At 44.1% G+C, this 14,552-nt stretch overlaps 1 long non-coding RNA gene across 1 annotated transcript; it reads right to left on the minus strand.

The window, feature by feature from the left end:
* Positions 1-781: 781 nt before the first annotated feature.
* On the minus strand, positions 782-13,744 carry LOC138990941 (uncharacterized). The gene is made up of 3 exons (XR_011466975.1): positions 13,070-13,744; positions 11,772-12,455; positions 782-1,504 (listed from the first exon to the last, which is right to left on the minus strand). It is a non-coding gene; the product is annotated as an uncharacterized lncRNA (long non-coding RNA).
* Positions 13,745-14,552: the final 808 nt, after the last annotated feature.

A 14,552-nucleotide genomic window follows, 5' to 3' on the forward strand; every position in this document is an offset into this window, starting at 1 on the left:
GGTGGTATCGTGGTGGCTGCTCCTGCAAGCCCTAGCATTGCCCCCAGGAACCCATCTGGGTACCATTCAACAGACATTGATCAGACACCCACTGTGCATGAAGCCTCGTGATACTTGCTGGAAATATAAATGTGGATAAGATAGGGTGCTTGCCCTTGAGTGGTTTTCACCATAATAAGCAACAGCTTATCCAGAACATGCCCTATGCCAGGCATTGTTTTAAATGCTTCACGTGTGTTAGCTCTTGTGACCTTCAGAACGACTCCCCGGGGTCACTATTACTGTTTTCAACCTTGTTTTCTAGGTGGGGAAATGGAGATGCTGAGAGAATGGGCAACTTGCTCAGTTACAAAGCAAGTGAGTAACAGAACCAGAATCCAATCCCAGGCAGTTGACTTGAGTCTGGACTCCCACCCACCCTGGCACGTTAAGCTAATACTTTCCTTTTCTCTGATAACCTCAGTAACATCTTCATCTGCCTAATCTTTGTAGCTTTTTTATTAATAACCAGTATTAACAATCATTTGTCAAATAACATCATGATAAAAATAATGGTGCTCAAAACAAAACAGATTTCAACCAAAAAAAATCACAAAGCAAGAGAGCAACCAACCAAAAAAAAAAATCACCACAATCATTTTAATGTCTTTTTAATCTGTTTTTTTTTAATCAACATTTTAAAGTCTGCATCTTTCACTGAGCACTGTGACAGGTTTGTTTTTTCCCCACTATATTCTTCATCAACATAACTTTAATGACTCGTCACTTTGCAAGTTTTCAAATCATACTGTGCTGTTGACTTAATCACTTATTGTTGGACATTACTTCTTACACATCACTGTTGCAAACCACGTGATCACACACATCTTTGTATATACATTTTTTCATATATGTTTAACAGTTTCCTTAGATGGTTGTCTGTTGGATTTTAACTTTTGTTGTGTTTGGGTGAGGAAAGCAGAACCAGACTTTGGAATCCGGTTCCAAAGAAGCACTTAAGTTCTTCTTATTCCTGGAGAGCTGAGAAATAGTATACCATAAATGTTTGAAGCATGATCTAAATCATCTTTTACTTTTTCGGTGAACAATTTTAAACTTAGGATTTGTTCTCTTGGAAATAGAATTTTCATCTTGAGGACTGGATTCGTGATTCTGCCAAAGATTAGCTAAATCACGATGTAACTGGTCTGGTTGCCTCTCTTCCTCCCTCTTGAAGAATCACAGTGAAATGCTGGCGAATCAAACACACAAAGTTCAGGAAGACATCAGTTTAACAGGAGCTCTGTGGGAGTGAAAATGTAGAGAGGCTGACAGACCAGGATGGAACACACAGCGTGAATAAATAGCAAGTAAAGGTCCATCAAGCAATGGGTGGTTCGATACATAGCAGTCGACCACAGGCTTTGGAGGTACATGGGGTTGAATTGGAAGCTTGACTCCACGTCTTACTTGCTGTGTGATCTTGCGCAAGTTGTTCCATCTTTCTGAACCTCAGTATCTTCACCTGTAAAATGGGTATGTGATAGTTATCTGCTTCAAAGAGTTGTGAGGATTTAACCAGATCATGTATGTAAACATTATATATATGTAAAGTAAACATTCCAGTAGTCATATATGGATGTGAGAGTTGGACTATAAAGAAAGCTGAGCCCTGAAAAATTGATGCTTTTGAACTGTGGTGTTGGAGAAGACTCTTGAGAGTCCCTTGGACTGCAAGGAGATCCAACCAGTCCATCCTAATGGAAATCAGTCCTGAATATTCATTGGAAGGACTTATGCTGAAGCTGAAACTCTAATACTTTGGCCATCTGAGGTGAAGAACTGACTCATTTGAAAAGACCCTGATTCTGGGAAAGATCGAAGGCAGGAGGAAAAGGGTATGACAGAGGATGAGATGGTTGGATGGCATCACCGACTCAGTGGACATGAGTTTGCGTGAACTCCGGGAGCTTGTGACGGACAGGGAGGCCTGGCGTGCTGCAGTCCATGGGGTCACAAGAGTCGGACATGACTGAGAGACTGAACTGAACTGAACTGTAAGGAAACGTCTAACTGCTGTTGACTGCTTTGCCCAGGGCCGTAGACTATGGCAAGTTCATCATCGTCAGTATCACTCAATGGAGGGGACTGTGTGATCAGAGGTCAGTACTCACACTCCGTTGTGGGGCATGAAAACCATCAGGAAAGTTTGGTTTTCTGGGAATGACAACAAATGAAAGCGTGCCATGTGACAACTGTAGGAAATGAATGCTACTTTTTATTTTCCGAAAGTACAAAGTAGGATCAGCTGGGAATTTCCCACCTGCTTTCTGAGGGCAAATGAGGGCAGTTAAGAGGCCTTGGGCAGCAGGATGGGCGTGAGTGGATAGGCGTATGGCTTGTACTTTAACCTTCCTCTGGCGTTTTTAGAAATCTACGTTTGGAGATCACTCTGCCTTACGCTTCTTTGGGGTACTCTTGGTGGAACCCCAACTCAAAGGGAGCAAAGGGGAGCTTTATTGGTTAAGGTCACGAGGGTGTCTAGGGAGTCAGTGATGGATCAGGGCCAAGGGCACAGACATCATGAGGATCATGCTGTTCCCTCCCATCTCTTGGGCTTTCCTGGGTTGTCTTGTTTCAGGTAGTGATTTGAGGCTCCTGAGAGCTCAAAGCTTACAGCATCCTCACCGTCGATGAGCTTAGTAATAAAAAGTGCTTCTTTCCTGATGCTTCAAGGAAAAGGCCCAGGGAACAGCCTCATTAGCTGGATCCCAGTCCCACCCATTCCTGGTCTGACCGGTGTAGGAAAGGTCATCTGACTAGATCACTTGGTTCACGTCTAGGATCAGATGGAAAGGGGTGGAAGAGTAAAAAGAAAGGAAAAAAAGAAAAAAGCAAAGAAGGAGGGAAAAGGAAGGAAGGAAAAGAAATATATATAGCTACTAAAAACTCCTAAAAATCTCATGGTTATGTGGCTTACACCTGAGCTCTGCAGTACTTAATTTACTAAGTTTATGAAGAACTCTTTCTCCCTTTTCCACCTCTGCTTCCACGTATGTGTGATTGCTAAGTCAGGTGTGGCCTTCCGACGCCCGAAGCTTCAGCAGTCGCTGTGTGCATCCTGCTTCTTTAAGCTCAGGGTGTCATTAGTGGCAGCCAGCCTGTGCCGCTTAACTTCTCCCTACAGATCTAAAAATACCCAGTGGCTGTCAAAACAAACAGCGAGGCCGCAGCGTCTGCAGGCGCCACCGCAGCCCAGCTCCCTGAATGCCTTAGCGCTGTCCTTGGAAAGACAGCCACTGGGTCCCTCAGCTCCATTCTTCATTCTTTATTTTCCGCTTTGGCTCAACTATACCGCTACTTAACACAGAGGAGGAAAAAGGTTATTGACAGGACAGAATTGACTGGAAGAAAGGGAAAGAGAAACGAACCCCCAACAAATTCACGCTGTCATTTTGCAGTTCTCTTGTAGACTTGAACTAAGATGTGTCAAGAGATCAGTCCAGGGAGCAGCAAAGATTAGCCGGGATTTAATATAAAACTCTTTAACCCCAGGTCACCCAGAATAACTCTCCCGTGTGTGTCCATGAAGACACCCCAGGACCCTATTCGGAGAAGGTTAGTGCTCACAAACCATCTGGATCGCTACCTGGATGCTTTTTTCAAAGGAAAGCAAAACCCAGCCCCCCTTTGGTGAAATGTTTAGGTGGAGTTGCCTCATCCAGGGTATTGAGGTTTTCCTGTTTCAAGGAGGTGTCCCATTCTGTGGGGCGGAGGTGCTAAGAATATTGGCATCACATGTTTCGGGAAGGTGCTGGGTGTTGTTTGATCAAATCAACGAGCACTGGGTTGTTTTTGGAACTTGGCCAAGGGATTAAATGATAAAATCAGATGGGTTATGAAAATATGTGAGTCATTACTGATCAGACCTTTTATAGATTTCCTGGAAGAATCAGATGTCTCTTGAAGATAATGAACCTGAACCCAATAGAAGCTTGAGAGTAAGGGTTTTGCTGTTTGTGCTTACCCGGAATAATAGATGTCATGAGTGATGCTCATGCAAAGGAGAAAAAAAAAAATCAAACACAGCTTTTTATCAACTCTATGGATGTCCAGACTACATCGAGCATTTGTTTTAGCTCTTGGGAATTGCCACGCGATTAAGATTGCCCAGAAGTTGTTCTCAGAACAACCTTTCAGTTGGCTGATTTATGGCAGGGTAAGCATGAGTAATTAAGTTCTTAGGACAGAGTGTACTTAGCATTGTTTCCATCCTTACGTGAATGAAGCAAGCGTATGTACCTTGGACATATGCTTCTCATTGGAAAATGCGATCAAATATCTTTCTGAACTGGTTCTCATCAGAAGTCCTTGGCATCTTCTCAAGGCTCAAGTAAAGACTCCTCAGCTCCCCAGCTGCTAGGTGGTCTCTCCCTAGGAAAGTGTCAGAGGCCGGGACTTCTTGCTCTTTGTGGGTGGGAGTTTGCTCATTCTGGATGTCATGTCTGCCTTCTTTAAACAATCTGCATTGCTTATCTAACTGGAATTGCCTAAAGGTGATGAAGGTTTTCTAAAAATTTTGTGCATCTGGGCAGTCTAATAAGAATGTTAGTAATAACAATAGCAGCAGGAAGGACAGCTAACTAACCTTGCTGCAGCACTTCCTTTATGCCAGACACTGGTCTGTGTGTCACAGATTTTAATGCAGTCAATCCACAAACAATGGGGTTTCGGCTTACCCGTCTATCTTCTCCTTTCAGAGCTACCATTTGCCAGGATGCCTACACACACTTTCCAAGATTGCCAGCTTTTAATGACATCCATGCAGATTTGACTTTCAATAGAATTTAATTGAAGAGAGCCACGTGTTATGTGTTTGTTGGGACACACATATCTTTCATATTCTTGTTGGTCTGTGAGCCGTAAATTCAAAGCACACTATTTATCAATCCAGTCCAGAGTTTCAGTTCCTGGAAGAGACTCTTTTGGTTCCCTCTGCCCTTCTTGCTTCCAGCACTTTGGAAAGGTTCTCATTGTATGCTAAGTAGTTAAATTTCATGAGAAAGAAGAGCTGTGGACTTTTAGAGTTGCTCATAAAGACACCAATTGCTGATGCAAATGGGAAGGGTGAGTGTTTTCCGAAATGAAGATTTTGACAAAACAGTTCAGGTTTGTGACAATTTTAAACTGCTTCAGATCAGTCATTAATATTCATTTCTGGCTTTTCCTCTGCCTTTGTAGGCGATGTATGATGCGGAGCTGCGAGCTGCTCTAAGATTGCTGAGTTCCCAGGAGGCAGGGTCCCCCAAGTATCCTGTGTGTCATCGCCCAAACAACATTTCAGAATAATCGGTCCTCCAAGTATTATAGTGCAGAGGCATCAGGCTGCTTCCACTGCGCCTGTGTGTTAGGATCTGGGGCTTCTGTCCTTTCCAAAATTCCATATTGCTTTTCTTTTCAGAATGTGAAATGCTATACCGAGAATTCACTTTTGAGGAAGGAGAGAGTGATATTGCTGATTCTGTTTCCAAGTTTGAAACCAACGGACTGGGCTTGCATTGAGGGGCACTAAGCTGGTTTGGTGTGGCTTTATTCTGGCTGAAACCAGTAAAGGAACTTCCAAGTGCCAGGCTGAGCCCATTTGCCACGTGCACGTGTTTTCATTTAGGAACGCCTATTTTGTGAAAGGGATTGTAAATCTGAGTTTCTTAAACAAACAAACACACTGGAATGCAGGAGAGGGGTGTTTGCAATTATCTAGATGGTTTAAGTCATGGAGATGTCTAAAATAAGAGATGTAGGCCCCAAAGAAAAGAAAACAAGCAAAACAAACAAGCTACTCTAATTTTTTAGGGTCTAAATAATCTGGATTTGATCACTGTGACAGGTGAAATCAAGGACAATGGCAGAATCTGCATGAATTTGCTTATGTAGATCTGTCTTTTAAGGTTACTCTGCAGGGACTTGAGAAGAGGTTTTCTTTCTTCTTACCTACTTGATTTTTTTTTTCACTTTATGAGTCTTCCTTGGAAATGGAATGAATGAAGAGAGCATGATGGGCCTTGGCTATCAGGAAGATTCAAGCTTGAAAAATTCCAGTGTGCCCACTTAGCTGTCTGGTAACCTTTCTGATGGAGAAGGCAATGGCACCCCCACTCCAGTACTCTTGCCTGGAAAATCTCATGTGCAGAGGAGCCTGGTAGGCTGCAGTCCATGGGGTCACTAAGAGTCGGACACGACTGAGTGACTTCACTTTCACTTTTCACTTTCATGCACTGGAGAAGGAAATGGCAACCCATTCCAGTGTTCTTGCCTGGAGAATCCCAGCAGCAACCTTTCTGAGCCCCAGTTACCTCCTTTGAATATGGAGTTGATAACCACTCCTCTTTGGTGATGATCAAATGGAATGATGGATATAGAGCATCTGGTACATGGTGTGTGTTCTGTGATATTTGTCTGGTTCACTTTGCATCTTACTCTCTGAGTTGAGGACAAACCAGAGGATGATTTGTTAGAGAGAGCCAATCCAATTTTGGCTGAAGTAAGAAAGTCAACAAAGAAAGGGAAACCTACAGTCTCTCATGATAACATGCTTTTCATGCTGTATCCCAACTCTACTGCTGACTTGCTGTGTGACCTTTAGAAATTGTTTAACCTCTCTGATCTTCAATTCCCCGATCAGTGACTTGAGAGTTATAATCATAGTTTCTTCCTCCTGGGGCTGTGGAGAGGATTAAATGGGCTAATGCAGGCAGAGTGTTTACCTCCGGGCCCTGTACGTAGTTATCGGGAGCTGTGCCTCTGTTTGTCCTTTATCTCTCTGGCTGCCAGCCATGTTGACCCTCATGAAGATGCAGGTCTCCCTGGCTTGCCCATTCCTCCTCAGATCAGATCAGATCAGTCGCTCAGTCGTGTCCGACTCTTTGCGACCCCATGAATCACAGCATGCCATGCCTCCCTGTACATCACCAACTCCCAGAGTTCACTGAGACTCACGTCCGAGTCAGTGATGCCATCCAACCATCTCATCCTCTATCGTCCCCTTCTCCTCTTGCCCCCAGTCCCTCCCAGCATCAGAGTCTTTTCCAATGAGTCAACTCGTCGCATGAGGTGGCCAAAGTACTGGAGTTTCAGCTTTAGCATCATTCCATCCAAAGAAATCCCAGGGCTGATCTCCTTCAGAATGGACTGGTTGGATCTCCTTGCAGTCCAAGGGACTCTCAAGAGTCTTCTCCAACACCACAGTTCAAAAGCATCAATTCTTCAGCACTCAGCCTTCTTCACAGTCCAACTCTCATATCCATACATGACCACAGGAAAAACCATAGCCTTGACTAGACGAACCTTTGTTGGCAAAGTAATGTCTCTGCTTTTGAATATGCTATCTAGGTTGGACATAACCTTCCTTCCAAGGAGTAAGCGTCTTTTAATTTCATGGCTGCAGTCACCATCTGCAGTGATTTTGGAGCCCCAAAAAATAAAGTTTGACACTGTTTCCACTGTTTCCCCACCTATTTCCCATGAAGTGGTGGGACCGGATGCCATGGTCTTCGTTTTCTGAATGTTGAGCTTTAAGCCAACTTTTTCACTCTCCACTTTCACTTTCATCAAGAGGCTTTTGAGTTCCTCTTCACTTTCTGCCATAAGGGTGGTGTCATCTGCATATCTGAGGTTATTGATATTTCTCCTGGCAATCTTGATTCCAGCTTGTGTTTCTTCCAGTCCAGCGTTTCTCATGATGTACTCTGCATATAAGTTAAATAAACAGGGTGACAATATGCAGCCTTGATGTACTCCTTTTCCTATTTGGAACCAGTCTGTTGTTCCATGTCCAGTTCTAACTGTTGCTTCCTGATCTGCATACAGATTTCTCAAGAGGCAGATCAGGTGGTCTGGTATTCCCATCTCTTGAAGAATTTTCCACAGTTGATTGTGATCCACACAGTCAAAGGCTTTGGCATAGTCAATAAAGCAGAAATAGATGTTTTTCTGGAACTCTCTTGCTTTCTCTATGATCCAGCAGATGTTGGCAATTTGATCCCTGGTTCCTCTTCCTTTTCTAAAACCAGCTTGAACGTCAGGAAGTTCATGGTTCACATATTACTGAAGCCTGGCTTGGAGAATTTTGAGCATTACTTGACTAGTGTGTGAGATGAGTGCAATTGTGCAGTAGTTTGAGCATTCTTTGGCGTTGCCTTTCTTTGGGATTGGAATGAAAACTGACCTTTTCCAGTCCTGTGGCCACTGCTGAGTTTTCCAAATTTGCTGGCATATTGAGTGCAGCACTTTCACAGCATCATCTTTCAGGATTTGGAATAGCTCAACTGGAATTCCATCACCTCCACTAGCTTTGTTCATAGTGATGCTTTCTAAGGCCCACTTGACTTCACATTCCAGGATGTCTGGCTCTAGGTCAGTGATCACACCATCGTGATTATCTGGGTCGTGAAGATCTTTTTGTACAGTTCTTCTGTGTATTCTTGCCATCTCTTCTTAATATCTTCTGCTTCTGTTAGGTCCATACCATTTCTGTCCTTTATCGAGCTCATCTTTGCATGAAATGTTCCTTTGGTATCTCTGATTTTCTTGAAGAGATCCCTGGTCTTTCCCATTCTGTTGTTTTCCTCTATTTCTTTGCATTGATTGCTGAAGAAGGCTTTCTTATCTCTTCTTGCTGTTCTTTGGAACTCTGCATTCAGATGTTTATATCTTTCCTTTTCTTCTTTGCTTTTCGCTTCTCTTCTTTTCACAGCTATTTGTAAGGCCTCCCAGAGAGCCATTTTGCTTTTTTGCATTTCTTTTCTGTGGGAATGGTCTTGATCCCTGTCTCCTGTACAATGTCATGAACCTCATTCCATAGTTCATCAGGCACTCTATCTATCAGATCTAGGCCCTTAAATCTGTTTCTCACTTCCACTGTATAATCATAAGGGATTTGATTTAGATCATACCTGAATGGTCTAGTGGTTTTCCCTACTTTCTTCAATTTCAGTCTGAATTTGGCAATAAGGAGTTCATGGTCTGAGCCACAGTCAGCTCCTGGTCTTGTTTTTGCTGACTGTATAGAGCTTCTCCATCCTTGGCTGCAAAGAATATAATCAATCTGATTTCGGTGTTGACCATCTGGTGATGTCCATGTATAGAGTCTTCTCTTGTGTTGTTGGAAGAGGGTGTTTGTTGTGACCAGTGCATTTTCTTGGCAAAACTCTATTAGTCTTTGCCCTGCTTCATTCCATATTCCAAGGCCAAATTTGCCTGTTACTCCAGGTGTTTCTTGACTTCCTACTTTTGCATTCCAGTCCCCTGTAATGAAAAGGACATCTTTTTTGGGTGTTAGTTCTAAAAGGTCTTGTAGGTCTTCATAGAACCGTTCAACTTCAGCTTCTTCAGCATTACTGGTTGGGGCATAGACTTGGATTACTGTGATATTGAATGGTTTGCCTTGGAAACGAACAGAGATCACTCTGTCGTTTTTGAGATTGTATCCAAGTACTGCATTTCGGACTCTTTTGTTGACCATGATGGCTACTCCATTTCTTCTGAGGGATTCCTGCCCGCAGTAGTAGATGTAATGGTCATCTGAGTTAAAATCACCCATTCCAGTCCATTTCAGTTCGCTGATTCCTAGAATGTCGACATTCACTCTTGCCATCTCTTGTTTGACCACTTCCAATTTGCCTTGATTCATGGACCTGACATTCCTGGTTCCTATGCAATATTGCTCTTTACAGCATTGGACCTTACTTCTATCACCAGTCACATCCACAGCTGGGTATTGTATTTGCTTTGGCTCCATCCCTTCATTCTTTCTGGAGTTATTTCTCCACTGATCTCCAGTAGCATATTTGGCACCTACTGACCTGGGGAGTTTCTCTTTCAGTATCCTATCATTTTGCCTTTTCATATTGTTCATGGGGATCTCAAGGCAAGAATACTGAAGTGGTTTGCCATTCCCTTCTCCAGTGGACCACATTCTGTCAAATCTCTCCACCATGACCCGCCCGTCTTGGGTTGCCCCACGGCCATGGCTTAGTTTCATTGAGTTAGACAAGGCTGTGGTCCTAGTGTGATTAGATTGACTAGTTTCCTGTGAGCATGGTTTCAGTGTGTTTGTCCTCTGATGCCCTCTTGCAACACCTACTGTCTTACTTGGGTTTGTCTTACCTTGGGCGTGGGGTATCTCTTCACGGCTGCTCCAGCAAAGCACAGCCATTGCTCCTTACCTTGGATGAGGGGTATTTCCTCACTGCCTCCCTTCCTGACCTTCAATGTGGAATAGCTCCTCTAGGCCCTCCTGCGCCCGCGCAGCCACGGCTCCCATTCCTCCTAGTGTGTGTCAAACGGGCTGCACTTCGGGAAGCTCACCCATGCCTATGAAGTGATACTTCACCTCCAGGGGATCCGAGCCTTTCCTGGGCAGTGGCCATCAACCTGTGGATACTGAGTAGATCTATTGAGTAGTGATGCTGAGAATGTGAATCAGAGAGGGAAAGATGAGAGAGAGACACACCTCAAAGCACGTGTAAATGATCTGTTCTTTTTTCTCTCCCAGTTCTTTTGAGATATAACTAACGTGCAGGCCTGTGTCGGTTTCATGGCGTGATGATTTGAATGACATACATCATGAAATGATGATCACAATAAGTATTGTGAACATCCATCATCTCACATGAATACAAAATAAAATAAATAGAAAAAATTTTTCCTTACGATGAGAACTCTTAGGATGTATTCTCTTACTAACTTCCATATACAACATACAATAGTGTTAATTATATTCATCGTTTGTATGTTGCCTCTCTAGTGCTTCTTTATTTTCTAACTGGAAATGTGTGCCTTTTGACTGCCTTCATCCAATTCTCCTGCCCCCAATCCTCATTTCTGATCTCTTTTTTGTATGACTTTGGGTGTTTTTTTTGAAGTATGATTGACCTACAACAGTATACCTTAGTGATTCAACATTTCTATACATTTAAAACCGAAGTGATATGTTTTTCTAAAGAAGATCCAGGTTTCTAAACTTAATCATTGCTAGCTTCTGTTGTTCACAATTTTAAACAGATTTAATGTCAAGTTAAAATGAGTACTTATTTACATATTTAGGAGGAAATGTAGTCTGATTACAATGACAAAGATAAACACATTCATTTATAAACTGAGAATGTCACTGGTTTTGATCCTTTTGCCATATGTATATTTTTTTTCAACGCCAAATTCTGTAAAAATTTTAGATAATTTTAGACTTAAAGAAGAACGGTAAAAATAAGACAGAGAGTTCCCGTATGCCCCTCAGTCTGCTTCCTGTAATGGCAACAGTTTACATAACCACAGGACATTGATTAAAACTAAGAAATCAGCCTTGCTCCAATACTATTAGAACTTGCTTGGATTTCCCCAGTTTTTCCAGGAAGGTCCTTTCTGTTCTGGGATCCAGTCCAGGGTCCCACGGTGCATTTAGCTGTCCTGTCTCCTCCCACCAGTGACAGTTCCTCAGTCTTTCCTCGTCTTTTAGGACCTTGCCCCTTTTGAAGAGGTCTGATCAGTTATTTTGTAGAACACCTCTCAAGTTGGAATTGCCTAATAATTTCTCCATTTTTAGGTTTTTAGTTGACTGTTCTATGTATACTTGACTACTCAGGCTGAGAAACCTTTCACAGATAAATGTTTCAAGGTCTGATAAATTATCTAGTTGCTTTTGAGAATAGCTGATTAGGTATTATAAATCCTAGCAGTTAAGAGTATGGACTGTGGAGCCAGAGAGCTTGGGTTTTGTTCCTGGCTCTGTGACTTACCTGCTGTGTGACCTCAGGAATGTTACTTGACCTCTCTGTGTCATCATCTACAAGATGGGGATACTATTGGGACTTCTTTGGGTTATGGTGAAGACTCAGTTACAGCACTCGGTGCATCAAACGGTACCTTGCATGTGGTCATCACTCAGTATGTCTTAGCTGTTACCATTGCTCTCCTCTGCAACCCGGCCCCACGGGAGTTCAGGACTAACGATTTCCTGTTGTCACTTTTCAGGTCTACAAAGTCAGGTGTGGTTCTTGCCAGAGTGATGACTTGGCAGCAAAGCCCCGGGGTTTTTGGATATAGGCCACACATCCCATCTAGAAAACTTGTTTCAACAGGAGGATTGAATCTCGACTGCCGGAACCATGTAGAAGTTCAGTCTCCAGTGTGTCCTGGCTGTGCTCAGCTCTCAGAGCGCACTTGTCTCATCTCCCACCCTCAGCCCCTGCCGACAGCCCTGGGATCTGCTCAGAGCTCTCTCCAGGAGTCCTTTCTCTGTTCTGCCTTCTCCCGGGCCTCTCACCTTGGCGCCCTCTCTTCACCTTGTTCCTCTGACTTGATGTGAGGCAGCAAGGCATAATGGTTACACACACCGCTTCCATAGGAACACTGGCTGGCTTTACTTCCCTGGCCCATCACTTCAATGTTACTTAGATCTCTGTGCTTCAGTTTCTTTGTCTCTGAAAAGGGCAAATGATAGGAACAATTATTATAATGAAATTGACTTTATTCTTTGTGATGCACCATTTTACATGTTACCTCTCTTGTTACAACCATATGACAGAGCTACTAACATGCTCCCATTTTACAGACGAGGAGACTGAGAAACAGAGAATTTAACTAGCTTGCCCTGATCACAGAACTAAGAGATGGAGGAGTCTAGATTCAAACCCCACCTGGTCTCGGACTTCACATTTCTATTCACCCCATGCTCTTCACCACATGGAGTCTTGGGGTGGGGGTGTTCTGTAAATAATTTACAGGGGGTTAAATAATTCTCGGGGGGTTAAATCATTTACATAGAGCACTTATCAATGTGCCTGGCTTGGGGTTAATGTTCAGTCAGTTTTAACTATCATTAATCCCATGATCTGACTTCTGTTTCCTCTGGCTCGTGGTTTATATGATTCTGGGTTGCAGGTCCTAGGGTTTATCAGTCATTGACTTGGCACCCTGCACTGTGAGCAATGGATACCTCGCCCAGTTCCCAGACCAGTGTACCCGCACTCTGCCCATGCTGTATTAGTCCCACAAGCCCCCCACCCAGCAGATAGGCTCGCCCACAGCCCTTCACCTGATACAGTCAAGCCTTCACTCTGTCTGTTTCTAATCGGCTCACTTTCCAGTGTCTTTACTCCTTTTCCAGTTAGTTTCACCTTGCACCTCCGACCTTTGGTTCCGCTTCTCTGGCCCAGTTTCTGCCTCCTTCCTCTTACCCACAGCTGGCCTCAATGCCTGCTCTGGACCAGCTGCTTCCTGTCCCCAAGCTCAGTGCCGGGGGCCTGTCATGTGGGACAGTCTGAGACAGATCCTCATGACCGGTGTCCCTGCTGGGTTTGCCCAAGTCATGAAGGAACTCTGCCTTGTGGTGGAAACAGCAGCACCTGTTTGTGGGCCTTGAAGTCTGAGAGAAGGTGTTCAAGGAGCTGTTGTTGTTTGGTCGCTAAGTCATGTCCAACTCTTTGCGACTCCGTGAACTGTAGTCTGGTCAAGAATGCTGGAGTGGGTTGCCATTTCTTTCTCCAGGGGATCTTCCCGACCCAGGGATCGAACCCACATCTCCTGCATTGGCAGGTGGATTCATTACTGCTAAGCCATCAAAAGGACAACTGTGGGAGAGGCAGGGAGCAGGAGCTGGCTAGCATTTTGTTCCCTGGTTCCGGGAAGCTCTTTTCGTCAAACCTCAGTGTTTAAAGATCACCTGGAGATTCTGTTAGATTCTGTTTCGCGGGGCCAGACAGAGCCTGGGACTCTGCAGTTCTGTCTCCTAGGTTATGGTTGCTGGAGTACCCATTGATAAACAACAGATCGAACACAGTAATCCAGCCAGTGGCATTTCTGACTGTTCAATAAAAGATTCAGGCTACAAAAGCGATGTCTTGAGTGTCAATGCAGATGTTGCCTCCTCCTAAAGATGTTAAATGGGGTCATGGTCTGCTTTGGCAAAGGTTTTGAGGCATCCCTCATCTTCTGGTACCAAAGAAAATGAGGCCACAAGTTCAAAATCAGCCTCTTAGGGAGCAGTCAGCTTCTTAACTCAGTAGTCATTGGCCACCAAGGTCGTATGTGAGGGCGAGAAAAATCCACTGTGGCCAAGGGATGGGGTCCTGAGGGCCCAGCTGGACCATGGTAGACACTTCTCCAAGTCAACAGGAAAATGAAAACTCATGAAAATTCAGAGTGAATGTGGGTTATGGTGGAGTTGGTGCCCCATCCAGGTGCTAAGGGGAGGCCATAGATAGGAGATGAATGAAATGATAGGAGGCAAAAAGTTGGCTTAAACTTTGGCATTCAGATCAGATCAGTCCCTCAGTCGTGTCCGACTCTTTTCGACCCCATGAATCGCAGCACGCCAGGCCTCCCTGTCCATCACAAACTCCCGGAGTTCACCCGGACCCACGTCCATCGAGTCAGTGATGCCATCCAGCCATCTCATCCTCTGTCGTCCCCTTCTCCTCTTGCCCCCAATCCCTCCCAGCATCAGAGTCTTTTCCAATGAGTCAACTCTTCGCATGAAGTGGCCAAAGTACTGGAGTTTCAGCTTCAGCATCATTCCT

The sequence above is a fragment of the Bos mutus genome, chromosome 15 (genome assembly GCF_027580195.1).
Source record: "Bos mutus isolate GX-2022 chromosome 15, NWIPB_WYAK_1.1, whole genome shotgun sequence".
NCBI classification, from domain to species: domain Eukaryota; kingdom Metazoa; phylum Chordata; class Mammalia; order Artiodactyla; family Bovidae; genus Bos; species Bos mutus.